At 46.5% G+C, this 27,151-nt stretch overlaps 1 protein-coding gene across 3 annotated transcripts in view; it reads left to right on the top strand.

Moving 5' to 3' along the window:
- The window catches only part of Foxn3 (forkhead box N3), a 375,166-nt gene that overhangs the window by 102,506 nt on the left and 245,509 nt on the right, over positions 1 to 27,151 (top strand). For 2 of the 3 annotated variants that reach the window (XM_041633433.1, XM_041633435.1), the window contains exon 2: positions 1,522 to 1,615. The exons of the other annotated variant lie outside the window; for it this stretch is intronic. The gene's annotated coding sequence lies outside the window, so the exon portion shown is untranslated. The remainder of the gene's footprint in view (positions 1 to 1,521; positions 1,616 to 27,151) is intronic. 3 annotated transcript variants of the gene reach the window in all.

Consider the following 27,151-nt stretch of genomic DNA (forward strand, 5'->3'; position numbering starts at 1 on the left):
ATGTACAGGAGTGTGTGCCGGATGCATGAGTCAGAGAACATTTTTCTGGAATTGGTTCTTGCCTTTCACCTCTGTTTGTTTGTTTTGAGTTAGGTTTTTACTGTGTAGCCCTGTCCTGGAACTCAAAATGTAGACCAGGCTGGCCTCGAACTCACAACAGATCCTCCTGCCTCTGCCTCCCGAGTGCTGGGACTAAAGGCCTGGGATACCATCACCCAGCTGCCCTAAGGCAGGCTCCCTCTTGTTTCTGCTGCTGTGCTGCCCACTACGGTCTCCCCAGCCTAAGAGCTGCTGGAGAGCTCTGCTCTCCTGCTTCCATGTCTTAGGCATGCTGGGAGCACAGATGCCCACCACTGCTTCCTTCTTTTTACACAGATCCTAGCTCTTTACCTGAACTCAGGGCCCCAGACTCAAACAGTGGCTCATCAGCCCTCTGAACCATCCCCTGCCACCCAACCCCCTTCTAAATCTTAAGGTTCAGTTATTATTGTCGTTGTCTTAATGATCAATCCTAACCCCAACTGGAAACAGATGTCTTCCCCGGAGCCCTCTACCCAACAGAAATACATTCTGGGGGTGCCATGCTTGTGTCTTCCCACGTGGGTTATGTATTTCGAAGAACCTCCTACCCTTTCTTCTTCCTCCCTCTCCAGTCCCTCCTCAGTGTTCTGCCTTTAATTATGTTTTAAGCATGAAATCGAGTAGGGAAAGTTTTGTTTTACGACTAGATCAATGCCTTTATATGAGTGAACGATGATCTGAGAGCAGAGGCCCTCGAGGGCTCGTGGAAGCCCTGTCCTGTGCCCCAGAAGTCCAGGTCTGTGGAACCTGGAGCAAAGACCTCAGCTGCTGCTGATCCAAGGGCCTGTTTGAGAGCCACCGCTGTAACCACCATTTCCTAACATACACCAACCCCAACAGGATAATAGCTTTCTTTTCTTAGAGAATCTATTGATTTGTCATTCTTAAGGCCTTCAATGCCAAAAATTATCTTCCAGCAGATATCATTATGCAGTCTGCCTCATGTGCCAACTTTTCTGTTGTCCAGTGTTTTTAGCCGTGACCCACTAACTTGTGAGTTAAGTAACGTAGTCCTTAGCCCTGGAACTAGAGAGACTGCGTCTCACAATGCCGTGGACTTTGCAGCCTGAACACCGAGTCCACGGGGTGGACAGAGGATGGCCTTGAACTCTCGGTGGCCTCTGCCCTTAGACAAGTGTTTTAGAAGTAGCTATGGTAAAGGAAAATGATCTCAGGAATGTCTGGGTGGCTTTTCTAGTGAACCAAATAATCTCACAATGTCAATGGCATCTATTTTCAAATCTCCGGGCCCTCTTGTCCCCAGAAAGCAGTTTCAAAATCACTCCATCCTTCCCTGCGTGAGACGTGAGAGGCACTATGGTGACCGGCTTTTCACTGAAGTGTGTCAGTTTTCAGGGTCGGGCTGGAGAGGGCATGTGCTGTCTGTGAGGGTCGTCTGCTGCTTTACCCTAACCCTGTGTCCCTTCTGCTCTCCTCCAGCAGCCTCTAGAAGTGTCCACTAGTGATTATGAGGACACCTCTGTCCTTTCTGGAGCGATGCTGACCTCCGTTTCCTGGACCCATTCTGACTCAGGTAATCACACTCTGGTGGCCCTTTCCCAACCACCAAAACCTTCACAGATTGCCTGGAATCAATGAAATACCGAAGCTGTATTTAAATGCAAATACAAAGTTGATTGCTTCTCCCCTTGGTTGTTGCCCTTCCCCCAACCTTCTTAATGATCAATTCATGCAGCTGACCAGACTGACAATGTGGCCAATCCAATTTAGGCATTAAGAAGATTGAAAAAAAATCTTGATTCATGTCTTTATTTAAAATTCCACTGTGCGTGATAGAGCCTCCAAGGCACCTGAACATTGCTGGGAATTTTCATATGGAGACACACTAGTACCTAACTAGAACCTCCACATTGCCTTCTTTCCCAGAATGCCTTGCATAATTGTCGTCATCCTTAGGATGTTGTGCCAGTTGGTTGTGTCCAGAGGAGACTATTTATTGAGTGTCTGTTTTGGATGGATGATGGTGAAGAAATACAAGGCTGTTTTCTATGCGCAGAGATCTTTTGGTATTGCCAGGTTCACGACTCCATCACGAGAGGATGGCAGGCAGTGGGGCTTAGTGTCAAGTTGGGAGCGTAGGCCCCTACCCCTTGCACCTATCCCAGCCCCCAGGCCTGGTCTGGACTCCAAATCCCAGCAGGCCAAGTCCTGACCCCTCTCTCGGAGTGGGGTCAGGACCACTTTTTCCCCCAGGGTATTTAAGTGATCCTCCCCGCCCCCCCCCCCAAAAAAAAGAGGAACACGTGGTGGTCTTCCTTTCTTCCTCCCAGGGGTTACATTTTCGTGGCTTCCCGGTTCCCCCTCGGGGCCACCCAAGAGCCCAGAACTCCCATTAAACCTGGATATCTTTTCATTTAGCTTGTTTTGATTTGGCTTGATCAAATTTGGAACCTGGAGCAAATTTGGGAATTTTTGTGTGGGTGGGGAGCTTGTGTTAAGAAATATTCCTAACAGTGTGTGTGTGGGGGGGGCACTAAGTGTAGGGCTCTGCTTTGGGGAGTCCATAGGCTTCCAGATTCGAGGTTAAAATAGTTACCGAGGAATTTGTGAACCTAGGGGGGTTTCAGGTGGCTTCATCTCTGAGGGTTTATTGGGTAGGCCGAGCCAAGAGAGTGACCTAACAGGAAGATGGAACTGAGCCCTCAGTGAGAGCTGTCTCATCCCTGATTCTCTGTCCCAACCAAAGTCAGGCTCCTCCTCAAGGCCTGAGTTGCTTTAAGATCCTAGAGTAGAGCCACGTGGGGAAACCCCCACCCTGTGACAGAGGGGACTGGTCTGGCATCATCTCTCCCAGGACCGAGGCCACCGTAGCACAGCTCTGGCATGGTGGCCTCTCTGCTTCTCTGCCTTTGTGTATTATTATTTATTCTTCTCTCACAAACTCACCCCTCCATCCCCCAAATGCTTGGGGTACCCACAGCTTGATGAGACCCTGGGTGAAACGGACACTGTTCGAGGCCAGCGCCTGACCGTCAGAGGTGCCATTTGGAGCTAAGAAGTGAAACGGAGGGGTGGGAAATACAAGGGAAGAACATGAACTTCTAACACCTTGGGGGGAAGTCTTTAGATGACTCTGAACTAAGGGGCAATCTCAAGGTCCAAATGAGAGCCGCAGCTAGGAATGGTGAGCCAGACGCCCCAGGTTGTATGGGTTATACAGTAGGTATGACCGCGTTCAGCTCTTTGCCAGTGCTGTTTGTTTTCCAGATTGAGCCATGGTGTATTCTCTACCCTTATGAATTCCTAAGGGTGCCCCTGGAAGCTGCCAACCAAGGTGCCTGTTCTTCTACGGAAACGCCCTGGTCTCCCTGGACCTGCTGAGGTGCACAAGGACCCAGGCCCTGGCCAAGCCCCCAGCCAGTGGGACTGAGAAGGGGCAAAAACAGCAGATTCTGTGCCCTCTCTCTGCCTCACTGAACCAGAGGAAGTGACCTTCCTCTGCTCAGCTATGATCCAAGGAAGCTTACTGTGGTGTAGGTTAGACAAGCTAAGAGAGGTTTTTACAGTTTGCATCATTCCAAAGAAAACAGAAGCAGGCTAAACTCTGTGCCTTATAAGAATGTCATGAAGGACTGGGGGTGTGACTCCCTTAATAGAATGTGTGCCTAGCATGCACTAAGCCCTGAGCTCCATCCCTAACACTGCTAACAAGAGGTATGGTGGCCCATGCCGGGAATCCCAGCACCTGGGTGTGGAGGCAGGAGGTCAGAAGTCTAAGATCATCTTCCTCTACATAGCTAGTTCGAGGCCAGCTCGCGTTGACATGTTAGTGTCTCTAAGTAGGGTTTTGTTGGGAGCACAGCTCAGTTCATTCATTTCTGCATGATGAAGACAGTTTTTGCACTACGGTAAAAAAGAAAAAAAATTGGACTGGCAGAGCAGACACCATAAGATATTTACCCTCTGACCTTTTGCAGAAGTGTGCCATCTCCCGGCCTAAACAATGGTGTGACACGCGCATTTGCAAAATTTGAGAGGTGGGACTCGTCCTCCATTGAGAAAATTTGGTCATGAAATGAGTGGATTCAAGTAGGGATCGATTGAAGTAAAAAAGAGAGGGTGGGGGAGCTGTCTGGATAGAGACACTGAGTCAGTCATACTCTGGTTGGATTTTCCAGGCATCCCTGTAACTGTCAGTTAAGCCTAAATACATCATTGAGCCATTTCACCGCAGGAACCTACGTGCACTATTAGTCTAGTTTTCAAATAAGGCACCAGGCTTCCTGAAGTGCCCTAAAACGTTCCACTACATGGGCACCAACCTAAAGCCAACCTTGCATTTGAGAATTTTTTTTTCTTTTTCTTTGGCACTAGATGTCAGCTCTTTTATCTTTTTTTTTTTTTAAATATTTATTTATAATGTATACAGTATTCTGTCTGTGTGTATGTCTGCAGGCCAGAAGAGGGCACCAGACCTCATTACAGATGGTTGTAAGCCACCATGTGGTTGCTGGGAATTGAACTCAGGACCTTTGGAAGAGCAGGCAATGCTCTTAACCACTGAGCCATCTCTCCAGCCCGCTATTTTATCTTAAAACAAATAGATATTTGGTTTTAAATCAAGTAAGTGTTGTTAGCTTACCACAAGTAAGCTGGTTCATCTTGTCAAATGTTTTCCCAAGCTGGTAGGATTGCATGATGCTGGAGTTAAAGTTGCAGCTGTGAGCTCCTATCTTCCTGGCTGGCTGAGCCAGGGAAGGCTGTAGTAGAGTAAGATTAAAGAGTGCATCGTGTGGGGCTTACGAGATGGCTTAGTGGGTGAGAGCACTTGCCGCCAAATGATGTAAGCCCGATGACCCAGATTCAACCCCCAGAACCCAAGGAGGGATGGAAGGAAATTCCTGACTCTGCAAAGTTGTTCTGTGACCATCACCTGCAGGCTGCCTGCTGTGGGCACAACCACTCTGCCTCACCTCACACGTGCGTACACTAATAACAACAGCAACAGCAGCAGCAGCAACAACAATGACAAATGTTTAGCTATGTTGGTGCTAGAGAAGTACATGGTTAAGAGCACTTATTGGAGCTGAGTGGTGGTGGCGCATGTCTTTAATTCTAGTACTTGGTAGGCAGAGGCAGGTGGATCTCTGTGAGTTCCAGGCCAGCTTGGTCTACAGAAAAAGTTCCAGGAGAGCCTGGGCAACACAGAGAAACCCTGTATTGAAGAAAAAAATAAAAACAAGCAAACAAAAAGGAGCACTTACCACTCTTGAACTGGATCCGAATTTGGTACCAGCTCCCACATGGAGGCTTATAACGAACGGCCTATAACTCCAATTCCAGGAACCTGGATTCGGTTTACAGCTCCTTCATGGAGGCTTATAATGGCCTATAACTCCAGTTCTGTTTCCTCGATATCCTATTCTGGCTTCCTGGCTTCTGCACACATATGCACAGACCGTCATGCAGGTTCATACACATACACAAGGGTTTTTTTTTAATTTTTTTAATGATAAATAAATAAAATGAAAAAGTAGGTCAGGGGTGGAGATGCAGCTTGGTTGACTGAGTGCCTACCTGACTTGTGAAGTCTTAGGTTCAATCTGAAGCTCGCATTAGACTGGGCCTTCTCCTTAGCTACACAGCAAGTTCAAAGCCAGCTTGCGCTACACGAGACCCTGTCTAAAAAACAAAACCTATCCACAGTCAACACAGACCAAATAGCCTGTAGAATACTGTTGAACAAAATGTTGTCTATTTGCAAGACTATGTGGTCATTTCCCTGGGTCCTGCCTCACCTTGTTCAGAACCAAACGCATGGACTCATGGCCAGGAGCTAGAAAACAAGCTACATGTCTTATATTGCTTGCTTCAAGAAACCCACCCCAGAAAATCACACATGGGCTTTGTAGATGCACAAAGAAAAAGAAGGACCTCCCGTTCTAAAAGACAAATTAGGTAGAAATTTCTAATCTTGTCTCATAAACAATATAGAAATAACTTTAAAATATTCCACTATAAGCATGCATTTAATGTGTGCTCTGGGAACCAAATAGTGTTGCCAAGATAGAACATTCTAATAATGATTTATGTAAATTTATTTGTACAAAGTAATGGTGTTGTTGCCTATAGCAAATTGCTTAGAATATGAAATGACATTTATGGAGTTTCTCTCTCTCTCTCTCTCTCTCTCTCTCTCTCTCTCTCTCTCTCTCTGAATGAATACAATGGAAAAATGAGAGAGTCCAGAAAGCAAAAAAGGGAAACTCAAGTTCAAAATGGAGTCTGATGCCTCAAGAAACAGAAATGGCTGGCCAGGTTACAGGGTGTAAGAGTCGTATCTGGGTGTTCTCTGTGGTATGCTTATTCTTGGAGTCGTTTTTAAGGACAAAAGTGAGTTAGGAGGTCAAAGCCCTGTGTGTTGGGGATGGTAAAGTACACAGACACCAAAACTCTTAGCACGGTGACAAATCCCTTGCCCTGGTTAGTGCTGGTGGCTAGCTTACAACATGGGGCATGCGAGGCAAATGCAATTAGAATTGGCCAATTAATCTTAGCTGCTAGTTACTTATTACCAGAGAAAGTCATGCTTTAGTCATAAGTGGGGCCCAAATATTATAAAACGAAAACCAAGCAACAGGACTCCTCCAAGATCCGATTCTCGGACCTCCAGGCATGTGCTGCTGCCTGCCCTGTTTGCGCTATTGATGATGGCTCCAGGTGCTCCCTGGGAACATGGGATCAGTAAGAGCCACACACACCAAACAGTGTCTGGGTGCTTGGACCTGGTGAATCCCACTACAGTTTCCATGCCCTGCACTGTTTAGAAGAATGACTTGAGCATCTTTACTCTAGAAGATATTTAGTTTGTTCAGAAAGTCCCTTTCCTGTCTGACTTGCTCGTCTCAATCATTTGTCAGCCGATTCCAATCGAAGCCCTGGCTTTTGGCTTACCCCCGGCGTTTTGGAATTGTGCTCAAACTCGGGAGAAGACAGGTGAATGGCCAGGCAGTATGGACCTCAGCTGTTCTGGAGCCACAGGCTGATGACTGACAAGACTTAAAGGCCAAGCAGGATCGTCAGCCTAAATGAAAAGAACCCCGGCTTCAAGGAAGGAGGGGACGGCTGAGTTTGAGTGACGTTCCTAATAAATGCAGATCATGTTTGTTTGTTTGTTTTTTCAGACACAGGTTCTTTGTATAGCTCCAGTGTTATGGAACTCACTCTGTAAACCAGACTGCCTCAAACTCACAGAGATTCGCCTGTCTCTGCCTCCTGAGTACTGGTATTAAAGGCATGCACCACCACTACTGGGCATAAATGTCGATCTTAAAAGTTGTGCCAAGGGGCTGGAGAGATGGCTCAGGGGTTAAAAGCACTGGCTGCTCTTCTAGAGGTCCTGAGTTTAATTTACAGCACCTACATGGTGGCTCCCAGCCATCTATAATAAGATCTGATGCCCACTTCTGGCCTGCAGGTGTAAATGCAGGGCATTCATACATAAAATATAAACAAACAAACAAACAAACAAACAAAATAGGCTGTGCTGAGGTTGGTTTTAATGAATGGTCCCAAGAACCCAGCACTGAAGCAGTGAATTCAGACACAACCCTTAGCTATTATTCCCTGTGATGACTAATCTAGATTTAGAATCACCATAGAAACCAACCTCTGGTCCTGTCTTCCAGGAAGGTTCTCCATGAGGTTAATTGATGGGGGATAAATATGGAGGGTACCATTTTAAGAGCATGGGTAGGGGTGGGGGAAGCTGAACAGCAGCATTCCTCTCTCTGCTTCCTGATGTAACTGTGCTCCTGCCTTGGATACAATGTAGCAGCGCTCCTGATGAGTGACTTCCATTCCTAGATGGGCTGTGCCCCCACACTGCTAGCCAGATAAACCCTTCCTTCCTTCAGTTACCTTTGCCAGGCATTTTGTCATAGCAACAGACAAGTAACTAATACATCTGTGACTCATCCCTCCCATTCCCTCCCCCACCAAATGACATTGAGTACAATTTTCGAAACTTGTTTACTTTATGGAGGTGATAGGAGAATTAAACAATTCTTTAAAGCCTTTGGCATGCTACTCAGAAGATACTAAATTCTTAGTTTATGGTGACTCCTAAAATTCTTTTGGTTGGGATGACTTGACAGTATATGGGTCAGACTGAAAATTGTGAGATTAAATATTTATTTAATTTAAATGTGACTTGATCTAAAAGATGCCAAAATCAGTTGTGTGTATGTATAAAAAGATAGCAAATCAAACATGAGAATTCTTTCACTTATTCATTTAACAAATAGCTCTTAGTGTTAAAATTCTTTCTTTGTACGCTGTTTACAAGGACGGAGAGACCAGACAGCCTGCTCTCAAGCAATAAGGGAGTTCGATTGTTTTCTCTAATATTGTCATAAAGAATGGACTAGATAGCTATTCTCACATGATAAGTGGGCCCGGTGCAGCCACTTCAATGCACGTGGTCTTTATCCAAGAATTTGGAAATTAAGCTGACCCACATCCTCCTTTGTTGCTCCAAGTCCTGATTCTGGCAAGGAGCCTGAGAGTCGTTTCCCTTCAGTAGTCCTGGCTAGCTGCAGAGTGGATGAAGACGAATGGATGGGAAGTCTGACTTTTGGCTCTGCTACTGCTGCCTGCCAAAGAAGCCATTGTTTCTCTTTGTTGAAAGGTTCTCAGGCCCTGTTTAGATAGAATTAATTTCCATTGGACTTTATAGGCTACACGTTTATCATGGGTGGAAATGAAACGAATCCTTGGTAAAATATGTTGATTTCTGTATCTTTTGAATGGCTTTATAATACCCTGGAAAAACCTATTTCACAAAAGATTCTCTGGGGAAAAGAAGGTAAGGAAATATGAGGTCTGAGATTCCCTTTTAGTTTTTTGAGGCATGGTTTTACTAGGCCTGGCTGGCCTGGAACTCAATGTTCCAGGCTGGCCTCGAACTCATGGAGTACCACCTGCCTCTACCTCCAGAGTCCTAGGGCTGAAAGTTGTGTGCTACCACAGCCACAAGGATTCCTTTCTTGTTTGTTTGGTTTTGGTTTTCGAGACAGGGTTTCTCTGTGTATCCCTGGCTGTCAAGGATCTCTTCTGTGTACCAGGCTGACCTCAAACTCACAGAGATCTGCCTGCCTCTGCCTCCCGAGTGCTGGGATTAAAGGGGCGTTGCCACTACTGTCCAGTTTCCACAAAGATTCTGAAGTGGAAGGAGAAATAAGTAATAACCCTAAAGAGTCTGGGAGTGTATGTAGCTCAGTGGCGAAACAGTTGAAGAGCATGTGGAAGACCACAGGAATGACCCCCCCCAACCCCCCCCCCCCAAAAAAAAAGAAACAAGCAGAGAAAAGACACTTCCAAGATCAGATAGCTCATCTTGTCCCAGACACTAGGAGCCTCCTGTGTTGCAAGTAGAGGGAATCTTAAGAGGTCCTGCTTGAGCAAACAGTCCAACAGAAAATAGACTTTGACATACATGCACAGAGGGCTGGAGATACCCCAGAGGCTAAGAGCACTGGTTGCTCTTGCAGAGGACCCAGGTTTCATTTCCAGCGCCTGTCTTTAACTCCAGTTCCAGATTACCTGATGCCCTCTTCTGGGCCTCTTGGGTACTGCATGCAAATGGTACATAGACATAATGCAAGCGAAGCATCCATACACATAAAAAATTAAATAAAAATTAAAAAAATACATGCATAGAGGTGTTCAAGTATGATCTCCCTCCTTCCCTGAGGCATAGTGAGGAGAATAAACCCATGACTGTCGAGATCAATATCCTTAGTTGGCAAAATAAAAAGGTGGCGACTTACACCTGTCCCCTTGACGTACTCATGTGCTACATACATAGCGGCATCTTGGCCACGACGGATTGCCTGTCCAGAAGGTTATAGTAAAGCTGAGAAGCCTGATGTCTCTTTTTTACTGTACTCTTTCAGCTACCTCACATGCATGCAGACTGCTGTGTTGTGCCTGTCTTCAGCGGGACAGCTTAAAGGTTTTCCCCTTATGACCCCTTTTATGGCCTGAGAAACATTATAGCATCCCGGGTATGTAGGCAAGCTAAATCAAATCAAACATTTACTGTTCATAAGTCATAAAATTTATTTCAAAATAATTCCTTGGTTATAAGTGGGATTTATCACCTATTAAAGACAAAAGCAGTTTGCATAGTAATTAGAAGGGATATGCTTATTTATTTTTATATAACGTATTAAATCTTAGCCAAAAAGAAAAGGAAATTATTGAAAATTCTGCCCTAATCCCAAGGTAAACTCACTTAATATTTTCCCCCTGAAACGCAAGCCAGAAACGCAGGCATCAATTTGGGAAGTCAAACATTCTAACTTAGTCCTTCTAGAAGTATACTGATCTGATGCTTAATGCGTAAAGCCATGATGGTAGGAAAATATTCAGTCTTTGTTTCCTAGTTAAGCCATTATGTGTCTGCAGTTTAGAGCATCCAGTAGCCTCAAATCCGAGCCGGGGCATTGTTTATGGTCGCCGTGTGATGCGGTAGCGTGTGAACTACCAACTGCCTGTTGTGTGTCAGAACCAAGCCTACGCTGAAGTCCTGTGACCCAACAGGGTCCAGCAGTGTCAGGCACGCCTTCAATTCACCTTTTACAGTTACCACACACCCCCACACACACTTATACAATCTCATATGGAGTCACAGCCTACAGCTTAAGTCGCTGTGGCTTACAGCATTCAGTGTGGCAATGTTCCGTATAGGACCGTAGTGTAGGAATGAGAAACTATACGGTTACCTAGGCTAGGTGTGTGGCAGGTTGGACCATGTAGGCTTGTGCAGTAACGGTGTGCGTGTGTGTGTGTGTGTGTGTGTGTGTGTGTGTACAGAAATGCCCTCCAATGAATGCATTACTGACATCAATCCACGGCTGCTGCTGCATTTGCAATCTCGTTGCTATGTGAAACCTACATCTGGGGACCCTTGGCTCTTCTCTTGCTTCTACTTCTTAATGCTGCTTTTGTCTCCTCCTCTAGCCTCCTTTTTGTCTCATATTACTGTTTACTGGAGACCCAAAGCCCAGGGTTTATCCTTATTAAAAAGAAGATTATCAAGTATTAGAGACATACCAGCAATCAAGACTTTCTTCCTGGCTTCAGGAGAGCGGGGAGCATTTGGGAAGACGAGTTGGCATCTGTTCCTAGCACTTTGGGTTAAGACCACGCAGTCACCTGTTTATCTCCCAGGTGACATGTGGACAACCCAGCCTCTGCAGAGGCAGAGAGAAGCTGTTCCTCTGATTGCCATGAGCAATGTGATGTTGAGCCTGCTGCTCTGCATTGTACCTGCTACCCTCCTGTGTCCTCGTGTGTTGTTATTATCACTCTGTCTCATGTGGATGCGCATGAAGGCCCCTAGTGGATAATGGACAGCTAATCTTGGATTGAGTCATTTGGGCCCAAGCTCAGGACTATGTTCAGTGCTTGGAGTTCCACCAATGATGGTGTCAACATAGTACAAGTAAAAACATTTGGAGCTGGGCCTAGAATTTAACTGGTGGAGTGTTTGCCTAGTGTGTAGGGTACCCTGGGTTTAGTCACAAGCACCAAGTAAACCAAGGGTAGCGATGCACACCTGTAATCTCAGCACTTGGGGAGTGGAAGCAGGAAGATCAGGAGTTCAAGGTCATTCATGACTACTTAGGAAGACATTCACTGGCCTGAGCTACTGTGATCCTATCTCAAAAAAAAAAAAAAATACAGCCTGGGTTTAGTGGGGCACAACTGCAAATCAGAGTGGGGATGTCTTCCTGGGGGTCTAAGAGTCTTTCTGAAGTAGCCTCCTGTTGCTAGAGAGTGGCCTTCAAACTGACCTGCTTACTATGACAAAGAGACCATGAAAGAGGAGAGAGGCGTTTACAAAAGCCTGTCTCCCCAGAACCTAGGTCCAATGGCCTCTGAACAGTTGGACTTTTGACAGTCAGACCCTAGTACAAAATGTGTTTGCTTGTGAGATCAGCACACTGATAGCAACTAGGGTAAACCTGTTTATCAACTTGGCTCTATTTGTGCTCGAAGCTCAAGGAATTGAACTGCTTTTGGCTGCACCCCCTTGGTGTCACTGTCTTCTGGTGACATGTAATTTTCCAGGTGAAGAAAGAGAGGCAGGGAATTGGTCCAAATAGCCACCGAAGGGCTGAATTACTCCGTAGTGATTTGTTGGATCTGACGAATGGGACATGCTGTCTCCTTGCCCTTCTCTGGTAAACTGGGAGAGAATGAGGCAGGACTCAGTTCTGTTGGAAGACTAGGTGATTCTCAGGGGTTCCATTGGAGCCTGTTTCAGGTAAATAAGGAAATAACCTGCTGACTCCTCACCGTGAGTGGCTGTATCATGGGTAGCAAGGTGTTTAATAATGACCTCTAACACCTGAAGACATTGTTTTCTTTTTGGAGTTTGCTCTCTTGTGGCCCAGGAAGGAGAACTCACAATGTGGTGAGGGTGACCTCCTGATCAGCCTGATTCTCCTTCTCAAGTGCTGGGATTGCACATACCACACCACACCCTTTTTATGGGGTGCTGGGGATCGAACCTAGGGCTTTCTGCATGATAGGGAAGCATTGTACCAGCTGAGTATGTCCCCAGCCTCAGGCTTATTTTTATCACATTAAATAACACTATCCACAATATGAATATAATGGAAGTATTATTACTATTTATTTTAGCTTTCTGATACATGTGAAAATTCATGTAATGTATGTGCATGTAGTACTATATATTTCTACGTGAATATATATGCATGTGTCCATTAAATGAATGTTATTTTTCAATCTGGGGTACTTTATACCATGCCCAGTCTTCTCTGGATTGGGATATCGCTAAATTAGCACCATCATAACTACATCGTCTTGTATCATCCTATCTCTGTGTCTTTCTCAGTTCTACCTGGGATATAGACTATGTGCTTAACTGAAAAAAATGCCAACAAGCTGCTATTTATTCTATTAAACGGCTCGAGCAGAGATGTTCGGTCTGATTGCTGAAAATTGTTAGCTTATCCCTGAACTGCCCTGATGGTTCTTATTATTCAATTTGCATTGCTTACAATAATAATTATTACTACATAAAAGAGCATGGTGCTTTTATTTGTACAGTTCTTTCATTAATAATTTAACTGGCTATTACACACAACATTATCTTGGCATATGTCAAGATGCTTAGAGGTCAGCCCTGAGCATCTTCAGGCGTCTGAATACAGGTGTGAGTTGTAAGGTTTGGAGTGGGGATGCGGGTAGGAAGGTCACCGGCCTTGGTGTCCAGTTGCCGGCACACCCCTCCCTTCTCTGTGTTTCTTTCTGAACATTTTAGTGGTTCAGCCATGGTGACTCTGACCTGGTCGTTTTAACACTCCGAGAGAACAGATCACAGTGTTGATATTTTGTTGACAAAAATGGTTGGCTTGTACTGATTTACAAATGAAAAAAAGAAAAAAGTAACAATGGCTAAAACAGTGAATCTGACCCAGGCTGGTGGAACCGGTGGGTTTGTAAACAGCCTGTGTATCCAAGAGAAATGTTGAATGTTCTAGAAATGTTCTAGAGAGATGGTGAAGATTTTTTTCACCGCTTAGCTGCCCCCCACCCCATGCATCAGAACTTTATAAAGTATAGATGTTTTATTAGACCATCTGTATAAAACTGCAGTTTGTGGCCCTTTTTAGTCTAGGCCTTGACTTTTTTAAAACTCATATTTTATATATTAAATAAATCAGTAACTTGAGCTATGCCTCTTGAGGTATGAGATCACATCGCAGGTTTGAAGGGTGACCTACCATGAAGGTCAAAGGCTCCAGTTTCAAACAGGGTTAAATGGGGAAAATCATCAAATGAATGGTTGCGACTTGGTCAGCCTAGCCTGCTTTCTGGGTCAAGAGTGTCATGGAGGGTCAGGCGTGATGGTGCACACCTGTAACCATAGCACTGGGGGAGGCAGAGGCAGGAGGATTCTGAATTTAAGGCCAACGTGGGCTACATAGCTAGAAAAGAAAGAGGGACTAGGAGAGGAAGGGAAGGGGGAAGGAGGGAGGGAGGGAGGGAGGGAGGGAGGGAGGGAGGGAGGGAGAGAGGGAGGGAGGGAGGGAAAAGAAAGGTCCCCTGGAGGAAACCTGCCCTGTCAGAATTGGAGTTTACAAGAGTTATGCTCTTCTCTTCCATGAGTAGCCCAGGCTTTCCGAGCAGGTTCTGACAGCTGGCCTTTCTCTGGGCCCAGTGCTCGCTCAGCTCAGTAGCGGAAGCTTCACAGAGCAGGAATCGGGAGTTTCTGGTATCGGAAGTTTTTCTAGAGCCCTATTTCATGAGCTATCTTTTTTTTTCTTTTTTTCTCTTCTTCTTCTTCTTCTTCTTCTTCTTCTTCTTCTTCTTCTTCTTCTCCTTCTCCTTCTCCTTCTCCTTCTTCTTCTTCTTCTTTTTTAATTTTCGAGACAGGGTTTCTCCGTAGTTTTTGGTTCCTGTCCTGGAACTAGCTCTTGTAGACCAGGCTGGCCTCGAACTCACAGAGATCCGCCTGCCTCTGCCTCCCGAGTGCTGGGATTAAAGGCGTGCGCCACCACCACCCGACACGAGCTACCTTTTGAAACAAGTTGAACTATTCCTAATTAAAATTACACTCACACCTTTAATGAACAGCTGAGACCCTGGCACCGTGAACCCTAGGGGTACATACTCCATATTAATGCCGCTGAGCATGTAACAAGGAACTGCCCATTTAGAAGAAGGTCACCTCCTGATGGCCAAGTTGTGCATATGCACAACTCAAGCTTGGCTAGGTCATGAGGTGACAGGCGATGCCCCAAACTCAGTAGGATAAAATACAAGGTTTCTGCCTTGCACACTCTCCTTGTGTGCAATGGTCAAGAACCATCACTTTTAGAGTTATTCTTAGTCTCGGTCCTAGAGCAAGATTTCCTAGTTAGTTTTTCCTGACAATTTGACACAACCGAGAGTCGTGGAGGAAGAGGGAGTCTTAATTGAGGGGTTGGCCGTGTGAGATTGGCCTGTGGCCAGATGTGGGGGGTAGGATGCCTTGATGGTTGACTGATATGGGAGGCCCCAGCCCTCTGTGGACAGGACCACCACTGACGAGGTGGTCCTGAGTTGTGTAAGAAAGCTGGATGAGCATGAACCAGAGAGAGCAAGCCAGGAAGCGGGGTTCTCCCATGGTTCCTGCCTCCGGGTTGTTGCCTTGCATTCCCGCCTGACATTTCTTGAAGATGGCCTGTGACCTGGAAGTGTAAGATGTGATCAACCCTTTCCTCCTCAAGTTACTTTTGATTACGGTGTTTATCACAGTGACAGAAAGCTAGGGCCTGTAGGACAGTCCTCACTGGTGAAGCCTGGTGCTTCTGAAAGTTAGCCGTCAAGTAGTGACAGGCCACTTTCAATCACATTTCATTGATCAAAGCTAGCCACACGGGCTGACTTAATTTCAGGTAAGGGGAGAAATGCCAGGCTGTGGTGGTGTACTCCTTAATCCCAGCACTTGGGAAAGCAGAGGCAGGTGTATCTCTGTGAGTTTGAGGTCAGCCGGGTCTACAGAGTGAGTTCCAGAACGGCCAGAGCTACAAAGAGAAACCGTGGAGAGAGAGAGAGAGAGAGAGAGAGAGAGAGAGACTGACTGAGGTATTTCTGAATTCACTTGTGATGACCACAATCTAGGCCTTCAGTGCTCTGCACAGAACTACCTAGAAAGCAATTACAAACTACTCGGAGAACATAGAACCAGCAAGGATCAGCTGCAGTATAGTACAGATGACTGTTCTGTCCCCTGAGACCTCAACTTGCCCCTGGCTACGTTGTAAGTGCCCGAATCTTCTGGTGAGGTAAGACCTTCCTGTATAGACCAAAAAACTGGTTAGAATTGATGAGAGACTTTGCTGTATCCTTCCAGAGAAAATGGACTAGGTACTTTACCTTTCTGGTACTGTTCTTTCCAAGACCTGAATCAAGGGGTAACCCAGGGCTCATCTCTCACACAGGTGTAAGCCCTGAGGTGAGCATGCGGCGTATTCTGTAACCACACGAAACATGATATGGAGCCCTTTGGCCTTTCCCTTCCGGCCAGCTAGACCATCCCTCTAAGCTCTGCAGTTCCTCAGTCTCCCCTTGTGAACATCCACTGTGGACTGTCCTGGTGTTTAGTATTTATACATCTTTTCTGTTTTGTTTTCCTAAGTGGACTTCTCTATATTCCTTTATTTAAGAACAAGCTCCAGTAGGCTTGGGCATCAATCAGTCTGTGCTTAATACAGTTGAGTTATGTAGGAGGCTCAGTGAAGTGTCCATCTTCTTGTCTCGGTTCCCTTCCTCCCTCCATCCCTTGTATTCCATTTCAGTGGACTGAACCCAGATTTTCATGCACGCGTGTCAGGCATTATACCACTGAGGTATATCCCCAGCAATTCTAGCCCCCGTTTCTTTTTGGAGTGCCAAGGATAGAACCCAGGGCCTTAGTGCACTAGACAATATTTTCCCCCTTGTGCCACATCCCTGGCTCAGGTCTGTGAGCTCATGTTCCTCCCAGGCCCTTGGCAAAGTGCCCTGGTTAGGACAGGATGCTTGGGTCTCAGTTCATGTTGCTGGCATAATGAGTTCTGTCCTTCAAAGTTCCGAAAAGAATTCTGTCCACATAAAATGGCTTTACTTTGACAACTGAGTCTGTCATCATCTGGAAGGAGGCCTGGAGTTGGATTAGAAACACAGGGGCCGGGCATAGTGTTATGCACCTTTAATCCCAGACTTGGTAGGCAGGTGGATCTCTGGGTTCAAGGTTAGCCTGGTCTACAGAATAAATTCCATGACAGTCAGGGCTACACTCAGGAACTCTGCTTCAAACAACAACAAGGAAGGAAGGAAGGGAGGGAGGGAGGGAGGGAGGGGAAGGGAGGGAGGGAGGGGAAGGGAGGGAGGGAGGGGAAGGGAAGGAAGAGGGGGGAGGGAAGGGGAGAGGGAGGGAGGGAAAGAAAGAAGGAAGGAATGGAGGAAAGAAGGGAGGGAGGGAGGGAAAGAAAGAAGGAAGGAATGGAGGAAAGAAGGGAGGGAGGAAAGGAAGGAAGGAGGGAGGGAGGAGGGAGGGAGGGAGGGAGGGAGGGAGGGAGGGAAGGCCCTAGTAGATGCTCTCTGGCTTAGCATTCTTTTTTTTTTTTTTTTTTTTTTTTTTTTTTTTTTTTTAAATTTATTTATTATATTATGTGTATAGCATTCCTTCCACGTGTGCCTGCAAGCCAGAAGGGGGCACCAGGTCTCATTATAGATGGTTGTAAGCCACCATGTGGTTGCTGGGAATTGAACTCAGGACCTCTGGAAAAGCAGTCAGTGCTCTTAACCTCTGAGCCATCTCTCCAGCCCCTGGCTTAGCATTCTTAGGGTAGCCACATCCCTAAGTATTTCCTGACACTCCTTTGTAGATGAGAACACCAAACCCAGGGAGCTAAAATCATCTGCCTACAGTCTCAAAGCACAAGTGGTAGAACTGGGACCTCGTGCAGGTGGTGGAACAGTCAGAGCGCAGCGGTGTCTGTGAGTGGAGCAAGGTCTAGCAGCATTTAAGGTGTACTTTCCACACCGTGGTGTAGCAGTGAGTCATAACCGTAGGATGATGTTGAGTTCTAGTGTGTGCCTTGTTTGGTTGTGAAATCCCGCTAAGTGGGCCAGCACTTCCTGCTTCTGCCAAGTGAATGAGGAGTTGCAGAACACCTGGCTGAGATGGTGTGTAAATAGATGCTTGTGAAACACATTTTACACAATTGAGATAAGCTCACAACTCGTCTGTGTCATGATGATCAATTTGGTTCTGGTATGTTCCTGTAGGAGGTAGATGACCTCAGACCTGGGCAGACCTCACCTGCACGGCTGAAGATGCAGCTCTGAGCAGGACCAGTCCTGCATGCAGCCAGTGGCCACCATTACTGACATTTACCATGGCTATCCATTTGGTTTGCACTTTACAGTTTATATAGGGCACCTTCATGTGCACACCAGCCTTGCTCAGAAGAGTCTTGCAGGTACAGCAAGGCAGGTGCTACTGTGGTTTGACGATTTGATCTTTGCCCTGCACTTTGTTTGATTCGGGGTCTTCTTGTTTCCTGTTGTGTATACCAGGCTGGCCTGAAAGCATCCAAAGGTTTTTCTGTTTCTGCCTTCTGTCTTGCCATCATGTGAAGCCAGGCTTATGAACGCGCACTGCCATGCCCAGCTTCTCCATGGGTTCCAAGGATGCAAACTCAAGTCCTTATGCTTATGCAGCCAGTGTCTTGCCCACTGAGCCTTCTCTACAGCCTTCGCCAGCCTCCTCTTTTGCATTTTTCCTTTCCCCTGTCATATTATCCCCAGCTACTACCACTACACCCTTGGCTTTCCCAGCCTCCAGAACCTTGGATGAGAACAAAACTCTATTGCTAAGATAGCACAAGCCTCGGTTACTCTTTCCTTGCTGCAGAGACAGACCAGGTACCACTTTCACCACTTAGGAGGAGACAGCGAGTTGTTGGGCGAATTTACTTGAGGCCACGGTGCCGTGAGCAGAGAACACTGTAGTCCTTGAGACAGTGCACGTGTGCATGTGCGCGCTCTCTCTCTCTCTCTCTCTCTCTCTCTCTCTCTCTCCTCTCTCCAGTGCTTCTCTGTAAACTCCGGCACCACTCACAGCCAGGGAGTAGTTAGGGACCACACTACCACACTGCAGATTCTTTACTGTAAGGAACCTTCCTTCCCATTTAGAAAAGTCTAGATCTCCACCCCCCGCCCAGAGAGGGTAGAAGAGGAAAGGGAGAAAGGGAGCCCTTGCCCTTGCCTTCATTCATGTGAGCCACTTGCCTGGGAGTCCAAATGGATACCAGATAACAGAAGCCGGAGGAAAATGACCTTGAACCTCAGGCGGTTGGGGGACAAGGCTTTCTTTATCTGATAGCTGCAGAAAGCAACTTTGCAGTCTGGAGGCCCCACAGCCTGGCTTTCAGGGTCAAGGACGGCCTGAGACTTCTTGTTTCCTGGGATTCTGGAGCCTTGGGAGACGGTTGCCTGAACGTGGGCAGAGAAGAGCTCCAGGCTTACCCAGCAGGGATGCACCCTGGAGATAGGAAGAGGATGGGTTAGCTGGTGGTCTTTGCTTAGTAGACTCTGGACCTCAATTTTTGTATTACCTGAAAATTAAAAATAAAAAATACCATTTTTTACTTGTTTGAAATTTTTGAGACTATCTAGTTCTGGGGGGAAGCTGTGGAATGGACCCCCTCACTCAGGACTTGCCTTGGGGAAATACCAGCGAAGGGCCTTGGGTGTGCACACCTACCAAAGTTTATGTTGTACAGATCCAGCAAGCTCACTCACCCTTAGAAGTATATACTATAGATTTTTTTCCAAATAAAGTAGTAAGAACTGATGAACAATATTATCTTAATATTATTTGTAATAGTGAAAGCAAATGTATGTGGTCTCAGTCTCCATCCGTAGAGACAGCTCAGCTCAGAGCACGGTGCTTTGTCGTGGTCTACACGACAAGATGGAAAGGGTACAAAGATGTAACAGCAATAAATATGAATACTGATCGCTGACTGCCGTTTATATTCTAAAAATCTTATGTATTGTGTTAGTCGGTATTCCATTGCTATAAGAGATCTCTAAGATGTGCTGGGATTTCAATCATTGGAGGAACATTTGCCTGGCATGTGTGAGACCCTACATGCAGTAACCCCCAGTGCTAGGAAATACATGAATATGTAAAAAATGCTTAAGAGAATCAAGTCAGGAAGAGGAAGGTTTTATTTTGGCTCACAGTTTTGGAGGCTGTAATCTATGGTCCATTTGCCATGTTGCTTTTTGTCTGTGGTGAGATGGCATATCACTGTAGTACTGTATGGAGAGGAAGAAGAGAGAACAAGGGTGGGGGCCCACTGTCTTCCTTCAAGGGCCCTTCCCCAATAGCCTCACTTTCTTCTACTCAGTCCAGCTCTTAAAGGTTCTACCAACTGTCACTGGTGCCAAGGTCTGGCCATTAGAACACGGTCTTCGAGCTGGGCAGTGGTGGTGCACGCCTTTAATCCCAGCACTCTGGAGGCAGAGACAGACAGATCTCTGTGAGTTTGAGGCCAGCCTGGTCCACAGATTAAGTTCCAGGACAAACAGGGCTGTTGCACAGAGAAACCCTGTCTCAAAAAACCACCCCTTCCCTTACCCCCCCCCCAAAAAGCCCCTGGAGCTAAAGTTTTAGAAGGTTGGAACCTGCCCATTGTGGGTGCTTGACACTGAACTCAAGCTCTTAAAAGAGTTCTTAACTGCTGAGCAATCTCATCAGCCTTGTGTGTTTAATGATTATTTTGAATGGCAATGTTCATGATAGAAAAAGTGGGGTTGAGAGTGTGACTTAGTCATTAGAATGTTTGCCTAGTACACACAAGGTCCTGGTTTTAATCCCTAACACCACATAAAACCAGGTATGGTATATAACCCTATAATCCCAGGACTCTAGAGGTGGAGTCAGGAGGATCAGAAGTTCAAGGTCCTTTGAATGAAAAATGTACCACCTAGGCTCAGGTACTTGAATACTTGGTAGCACTGTTTGGGGAGTCTATGGAGCCATTAAGAGGTAGACTTTGCTAGAGGAAGTTCCTCATGGCCACAGGCTTTGAGAGTCATAGCCTTGCCCACTTCCAGTGCACTCTTCAAGCTCTGTGTTTGGGGTTGAAGACATGTTTCTCGGCTTCCTGCTCTGGGTGCCCATTGTCACACCTCGCCTCTCCCGTCATTATGGGCTCTACCTCTGGAGTCCTGAGCCAAAATAAGCTTCTCCTTCTGTAGCCTTCCTTGGTCATGGTCATGGTATTCGATGAGAGCAACCAAAAGTAGCTGATAGAGCTACATGGACAGCTCAAGACCAGCTAAGTTATAACAGACCCTGCGGTAAAAAAGAAGGGGGCATAAGAGGGACTCAGAATTCAAGGCAGAAGGGAAGGAAGTCTCTTCTTTCACACCTTCCTGGCAATGCCCCTTATTCTAAGGGTGTGTGCGTCACTCTTTTTATTAGACATTAGCGTGAGTCTGGTGTTCCTGGACAGCAGGATCAAGGTCTATCAGAACTCACTTTAATTTTTTTTTTGGTTTTAAAAATTATAAGTAAATAATAGTTTTTTTTTGCTTTTTTTTTTTTAAGAGATAACATTGAGCATATCCTTCTCAAAGAACTGTTGCATGGCCGGGCGGTGGTGGCACACGCCTGTAATCCCAGCACTTGGGAGACAGAGACAGGGGGATCTCTGTGAGTTCGAGGCCAGCCTGGTCTACCAAGGGAGTTCCAGGACAGGCTCCAAAGCTACAGAGAAACCCTGTCTCGAAAAACCAAAAAAAAAAAAAAAAAGAACTGTTGCATGTTAGACACTCCTCATTGTATTTCTGGAGCATGCACCCAACCCTCTTTCTTATTTGATGTAGAATAAAGTCATGTTCCCTGGCCAGTCAGCCCTTGTCATTAGACCTGGTGCTATATGAACCCAACCCAGGCATAACATTGTAACCACACCCTCCTCTCTTGGAAGGTGTCATGTCTCCATGGCTCCCTCTTTACTTTCTTCCCCAACACAGTCCTGTCTACATCAAGAGAAGGGAGAGCCAGTCAGAGGAGAAGCAGGTGATAGTTGTCTGTGCTCAGAAGTCCTGAGCAGGCTGCAGAGGGCTCCACATGGACTCGGTCTTTCTAAATTCATGGTCATCACCATCACCTGCAATGCCGTGTACCGAGGATGAAAGCTTATGTGTGCTTTATGTGGGGCACTGTGCTGTGGCTTGGATAGGTTTGAGTGTTGAGATATGTACTCATATGTTGAAAGTTCGGTCTTCAGTGTGGCCATACTGAGATGGTAGGGGCTAAGAGGTGGAGGCATACGCAAGGACAGCTGATCCTAAAGGGCATTGCCCTTCGAAGGACCTGGTTCTTTGGGGAATCTTGTTCTTGCAAGAGCTTGTTTAAAACACCAATCCTGGGCCAACGAGAGGGCTGCGTGGGTAAAGGTACTTCTCACCAAACTTAGCATCCTCAGTTTAATTCAGGATGCCCATGAGGTAGGAGGAGAGAATCGACTCATGCGAACTGTTCTTTGAGCTCCACACCTGTGCTGTGGCGTGTGTGTGCACACACAGAGTAAATAAATAATAGAAATAAAATGAAACAGAAAGTATGACCTCTTTCTAGTCCCTGTCTTCCTGCCTTGTTACATGCCCTAGCTTGTTTTCTGTTGCTATGCTGAGACACTGACCAAAACCAAATTGGGGTTTATTTCAGCTTATAGGTTATAGCCCTGAGAAGGCAGAGCAGGAGCGGGAGGTAGAAGCCTGGAGGCAGGAGCTAAAGTAGAGACCACAGAGGAACACTGCTGACTCCCTTTGACTTCTTCAGCCATTTTCTTTTCTTTTTCCTTCTTCCTCTTCCTCCTCCTCCTCTTCCTCTTCTTCCACCACCACCACCACCACCACCACCACCACCACCACCACCACCACCACCACCACCACCACCTTCTTCTTCTTCTTCTTCTTCTTCTTCTTCTTCTTCTTCTTCTTCCTCCTCCTCCTCCTCCTCCTCCTCCTCCTCCTCCTCCTCCTTCTCCTCCTCCTCCTCCTTCTCCTCCTCCTCCTCCTCCTTCTTATTCTTCTTCTTTTTTTTTTTAGAGACAGGGTTTCTCTGTAGATTTGGAGCCTGTCCTGGAGCTAGCTCTTGTAGACCAGGCTCACAGAGATCCATCTGTCTCTGCCTTCTGAGTGCTGGGATTAAAGGTGTGCGCCTCCACCGCCACTTTTCTTATACAGCAGTGGCTTCCCTACATGGGGTGGCACTGCCCTTAGTGGGCTGGGCTATCCTACATCAATTAGCAATGAAGAAAATGCAGGCAATGTGCCTGATTTCTCCTTCAGCCATGGGTAGGAAGGCAAGAGAGCAAAAGGAAATTATGAAGGAAATGTATCCCCCCCCCCCCTTGTGAGGTGGCTTTGACAGGATGAGCCTAGATGTACTTGACCTTGGATGACCACTGGTCAACCCTGCTGTGAAGAGGAGGAAGAAGGATTTTGCTTCTACCATAATGGGGCTCTCAGTGTGGCAAACTCTGCCTATCTCTTAAAGTCTGCTTTTGGTCTATTTCATTTAATTTTTACTTTGTTCATTTATTTAGTTAGAAATAGGATCTTGTGGGGCTGGAGAGATGGCTCAGAGGTTAAGAGCACTGACTGCTCTTCCAGAGGTCCTGAGTTCAATTCCCAGCAACCACATGGTGGCTCACAGCCATCTATAATGAGATCTGGTGCCCTCTCCTCTTCTGGAATGCAAGTATACACAGAAGGAATGTTGTATACATAATAAATAAATAAGAAATAGGATCTCTTGTATCCTCAAACTGGCTATTTAGTTAAGTATGGCCTTGATTTTGTCTGTCTGTCTGTCTGTCTGTCTGTTTGAGAGAGGACGTCACTGTGTAGCCCTAGCTGGCTTAGAACTTACTATGTAGATCAGGGTGGCCACCAAATCCCTGAAATCAGCCTGCCTCTGTTCTTCTGCTGCTGGGACTAAAGATGTGAGCCCCCATGCCTGTCACCAAGCTTAGCCAAAGGTGCCCTTGATCTTCTGATTGTCCTACGCCTACCTCCTGAGGGCTGGGATTACAGACATGAACTACTGTTCCCAATCTGATAAATTTTAGATAGCCTTGCAACCGTCTAGACTTTCCTCCAGTGATCAAGAATACAGAACTTCCCACTATATTATCAAGAAACATTTATAAAAGTTAATGTTTATAACTTTTATTGCACTAGCCAGAAAGCTGGTTACCGGAACTAGTGTCTCGTAGGTGTGGGGCGCCCTCTGATTCAGTGCTGTGACCCCAGTACCTTGTGCCACGCTGGTCACCAGTTTCCTAGGGTTGCAGACATTGTGTGTTACCAGGGTTTCCTGTGTGCTGTCAGCCTCTCATTCCTTAGTACTTCCTCGGTCTAAACTTGACCCACGTTTCAGCGTCTGTCCAGACAGCTGCTACGGCACAATCCTCTGATTGCATCAGTACCGGGGATGCCACCTTCTCCGCCACCTACTCCAGGTACCGGTGTAGGTTTCACACGATTTCCTACCATCCAGAGATAATGAATGAAATCAGCGCCACCATCAGAGTTCAGCTGCACTTTCTTTATGATATCATTAGCACATTTGTGATTCATTCCAAAAGTATCTTCGAATCGCTGTGGCCCAAGACATGGTGCCTTGATGTGTATCCTGGTGCTGAGGATACGATCGGCTGAGGTCACTGCCCATGGTGGCATGGTGTATCGTCAAAGGCAGCCAGCAGGTCTCTGGTTGTGACTGGAGGACTGTGGTAGGCAAATAAGCCTTGGAGGTGGTTCTTGGTCTGGGAGCTGGTGGTCTGAGAAGACATCCCAGGGTAGGGGGCACACTTCAGTGGACACCCGAGGAAAGGGGGGGGGGGTTGGGAAATGGTAAATAACCCTACCCAAGAGTGTTCTGGGCGGTGTGGGAACATGAAGAGACTGCTATATGCTCCTCACCTCAGCTGTTCCTTTAGTGCTGGGACATCTTGCATTCTTTGTGTGTGTGTGTGTGTGTGTGTGTGTGTGTGTGTGTGTGTGTGTATGGTGTAGTGTGGTGTTGTTGCTGCTGCTGTTTGTTTTTGAGACAAGGTGAAGAGACCTGGTCAGTCGCCCTCATCAGCTTAGACCTTGAAACCCAATATGGACAAGTTCAATAGAACCATCATATATGGGCTACCCATGCATGCTTCAGCATTGCCAGAGCCTAAATTTCATTTCATTCATTTCTCACTATGTAACCCTGGCTAGCCTGGAACTTCCTATGTAGACCAGGCTGGCCTTTAACTCATAGAGGTCCACTGCCTCTGCCTCCCGAGTGCTGGGATTAAAGGCGTGCGCCACCACAGCTGGCTTGCCTTCTTTTTGAGACCGTCACGTGTAGCCCAGGCTAGACCGGAATTCACTGTATAGTCAAGGATGACTTTGAACCTCTGGTCCTCTTGGTTCCACCTTCGATATCTATCGAGATGTAAATGAATAAATACACAGTTCCTTGTATCTTCCACATATTTTTCTGAAATGTTGAACTGCGATCCAGAAGCTCCAAAGATAGCACAGGGGTTCCCCGGTTCCCTTCCTCCAGCTTTCTGCAATGCTAACATCTTACATGACTTTGGTCAGATCCCAAGGCTGACCTTGCTATTCTACAGTGACTAGACTGGAGGCCTATTCTGAGTTTGCCGGTTCTGTCCTTCTAAGCAGTAGACCATGTGCTGGTCTGCTCTAGGAATGACCCTAGGGCCTAGCTGAGCACTTCTCTCCTCCCAGACAGGAGCATGTCCAAAAACAAGAAGAGAAGCCTGGCAAAGCATGGTTTGGCTGCACAGTGTCTGTGCTCACACGGCACTGGCATTTGTTAGGTGAGGAAAATCTAGGTGTGGAGTGCTCTTTAGAGCAGGGGCAGGTCAAGACTCCTTTGGGGGTCAAACAACCCTTTCAGAGGGGTAGCCTATCAGATATCTTGCATATCAGATATTTACATTATGATTCATAACAGTAGAAAAATTATGGTTATAAAGTAGGAACAATAATAATTTGGGGGTTTGGGGAACTGTATTAAAGGGTCACAGCATTAGGAAACATTGAGAAACACCGATTTAGAGGTTCCTTTCAAGTAGCTGGAGAAGGAATGGGATTTTTGTGGGTGTCCAGATTCCAGAAAGACTTGAGCATCATTCTCAATCACCAAAAGAGGAATGTTTACTTTTATCCGAACCTCTGTCCACTCTGCCATTTTGGGGCTACAGCCTGTTGGACCGGCCAACGAATCTTTCTTGGATACTTGGGCAAACAGATAGCTCTAGATGCCTCTGTCTTTTAGGGAAATAATTAATTAATTAAAAAAAAAACAAGGAAAGAAGCCCTTGCCTCTTTCCCTACAGAGAAGTGGCCTATGCTTTTATAGGCAAGATTTTACTTTGTACCCTTGGCTGGTCTTGAATTCTTAGAGATCCATCTGCCTCCCAAATGTAATCCCTCAGTTTAAAAGTGTGTGCCACCATGCTGAGCTAGCCTTCCCTTCTCTCCTCTCCTCTCCTCTCCTCTCCTCTCCCCTCCTTTTCCCTTCTCCCCTCCCCTCCCCTCTCCTCCCCTTCCCCCTCCCGTCCTCTCCCCTTCTCTCCTCTCTCCTCTCCCCTCCTCTCCCCTTCTCTTCTCCCCTCCCCTCCCCTCTCCCCCCCCTCCACTCCTCTCTCCTCTTCGCTCTGCTCCTCTCCTCTCCTCTTTTTTCCTCCCCTCTCCTTCCCCCTCCTCATTTCTATCTCTCTTTCTTTTTCTCACCCATCCTCTCTCTCTTGTTTTGTTTTTCTAGACAGGGTTTCTGTATATAGCCCTTGATGTCCTGGAACTTGCTTTGTAGACCAGGCTGGCCTTGAACTCAGAGAGCTATCCACCTACCTCTGCCTCCTGAGTGCTGGAATTAAATAGCCTGGCTTTCTTTAAAAAGAAAAGAAAAGAAAGCTGGGAGGCAGAGATAGGGAGATCTCAGTGAGTTTGTAGAGAGTACAAAGGCAGACAGAGCTAGAGAGAGAGAGAGAGAGAGAGAGAGAGAGAGAGAGAGAGAGACCATGTCTCAAAAAAGAAAAAAAAAAGAGTGGTGGCCTGCTATGATAGTGTACGTATATTGTTTATAATCCCCGCACTTGGGAGACAGAGGCAGGAGGGTCAGGAGTTCAAGGTTATCCTCAGCTACATAGTAAATTCGAGTGGATTATGTGAGACTGTTTAAAACACACATACACACACATGTACACATGCATACACATGCTCAGAAAGAAAAAGAATGGAAGAAAAAAAGCATGCCAGGATGTTGCCTAGCAACTGCCAGGCACACTATGTACAGTCTTCCCCTCCTGTTACAGAGCTAGCTGCTAGCAGTCGTGAGTCATTGTCATCCAGGCAGATGTGTGCCATGTAGCTCTCTTGAGCAGATAGGCGCTCCATGCTTTCCTAGTATGGGGTTCCTGGTGCATGCCATGGACGGCCTTGC

Source organism: Microtus oregoni, unplaced genomic scaffold (genome assembly GCF_018167655.1).
Source record: "Microtus oregoni isolate MIOR12 unplaced genomic scaffold, Mior012 000043F_ref0000047, whole genome shotgun sequence".
NCBI classification, from domain to species: domain Eukaryota; kingdom Metazoa; phylum Chordata; class Mammalia; order Rodentia; family Cricetidae; genus Microtus; species Microtus oregoni.